Consider the following 2,173-nt stretch of genomic DNA (forward strand, 5'->3'; position numbering starts at 1 on the left):
GGAACGAGCCAGGATTTCCTGTTCATATGCCTCCTTAGTAGGTGCTTGGGCTGTTCTTCTTTTATCGCCGTCATTTTCTTTGTCAGCCATCGAAGCAATAACGTCGGTGCAGATACAATGGATCAGATGTTCCCCCTGCCACTGCTGCTGCAGCCTTGAGCTGGGAGACCTCTCTGTGCTGCTCTCCAACTCCAGCAGAACAATAAAGAAGATTTTACAGCTGTTGTGGGGATGGGGGGAGGCGGGGAGGCAGAGGGAAAACAGCTTGAGTGCCCGTGGCCAGCTATAATTTCTCCAGTGGGTCTTTGCTGACAGTTTTAGGATTAACAAGTGAGCTCTGTTCCCAGGCATTTACCCCTCTGGATAAGCTGGCCTGTTTGTTCTCAAGGGTTTATTTTACCCTACAAAATATGGCATTGCCAAACAGATGTAGGCTTGTTCCTAGAAAGGCAAGTTATAGCTGAAGCTGCATCTCACAGAGGCTTTAGCCCTTGGAATTGTTTGGAAATGCTACAGTATTCCTCCGACCCTTTTCAGGGCAGTTTTTTCCCACAGACGTGCTGGTTGATTCCTTTATGGCTCTGTCCTTTGTCAAGGATGAATTAGGAAAAATAAACTCACAAACAAAAAGTGGAGGCCCAGCACAGAGATCCTCTTGCTCCCAATGATTAAGAAGTATTTTACAGCTCTGAGTGTGTAGAGGGAGAAAACAAAGTGCCCTTCTGCCTTTTTCTTTCCCCTATTTTTGCTTCAGGGGTAATGGGGGATGGGGGGAGGGAGGAGAAAGAAAGAAAGAAAAAAGAGTCAAGAAGATTAAAACAGTCATTATTTTTGAAGTCCTTCTTTTTGATAGACTGACACAAAGTGCTTTATGGTGAGTGCTGGAGGAAGTCTCCCGTGTCTTAGAGCTGGCATGGTGAGGGGTAGGTGATGAGGAAGGGGAGGCTGCAAGGAGGAAGGCTGGGACTGATGTACTTGGTGGCCAGCATCCTACTTTCTGCCTGGAGATTCAGCAAACTTTTTCCATGAATAGAAGGTTTGTCAAGGTGCTGGATCCTGTGAATTGCCATTGATTCACAGCGAAGCACATCAGAGTCGGATGACAAATGGTCTTCCCTCCCTTGCCCCCATCCCTTCCCAGGGGGTGGCAGGGGACATGCCCAAGGCCAGGGTGAGCCAGCATCAGGGGCAGAAGAAGCTCTAACCTGATCCCTGTCCTCTGAACAAGGAACCCCTACTCCCCCCCAAAAGGAACAAAATAGCCTTGAAATCCAGGCTATTGGATGCCGGGGAATTTGTTCTCTGGCCCTCCCCACATACTCCTCAGGACTGTAGGTCCCCGATGCTCCAGCCCCATGCTGCCTTGCCCCATGAAACTTAACCTGACTTCAGACACCCCAGTTCAGTAGCTTTGCCCACCAAATTGGCGTGGTGGGAGTGAGCTGAGCGGAGCACTGCAGGGAGGAGGGAGGCACTGCAAGGCCTACTTGTTCCATCCTGCCCAAAGTGCTAGCTGCTTATCAAGGCAATCAAACTGAAAACAGCAAGCTTTTCAGGAAATAAAAGAACGGCCCAGAAATGAGTTGCCAGCATCATGTCTTCTTCTTCCTCAGGGTTAGGTGCCCAGAGGTTCGCTGCAAACCTTACCTGCACTGCCAGGGTTACACCTGTGGTTACACCTCAGCCTCCTGTACTTGCCCCCACTCAAAACTCGTCAGCATGTGTCACACTTCCAACAGCTCTTGTTCTCTGGAGCTTGGTTGGCTCCTGTGCAAGGAGCACAGATACTCTGCAAGATCCTGCAGCTCTGGTCTGCACCCTTAGGTCTGCTGCTCCACAGGTCACACTCAGAGGTAGGTCTGAACCTGCCTGATGCCCCAGGCACCCCTTTCCGTCCTCACATTGTTTTCCCCAGGTGCATCAGCCCAGCCAGAGTTCAGATGTCAGCAGAAGGGTCAATTATAGGCCACTTTATTTACATTTACCCTATCTGAGATGTTTTTAGAGCAGCCCTAAATGCATTATCTATGAGCCTGATCCAGTAATTACGAATGCTTTGGAGTGGTTCAGGCTGGTTTGTTTAGATTTCTACAGCACTGATTAGAGATTAGCAGAGCTAAAACCACCCGTTAGCTGGAAGGCATAAAGCAGTGGTGGTTCTCAGGCTCAGGGG

This window comes from Lepidothrix coronata, unplaced genomic scaffold (assembly GCF_001604755.1).
Source record: "Lepidothrix coronata isolate B3197 unplaced genomic scaffold, Lepidothrix_coronata-1.0 Scaffold118, whole genome shotgun sequence".
Classification (NCBI taxonomy): domain Eukaryota; kingdom Metazoa; phylum Chordata; class Aves; order Passeriformes; family Pipridae; genus Lepidothrix; species Lepidothrix coronata.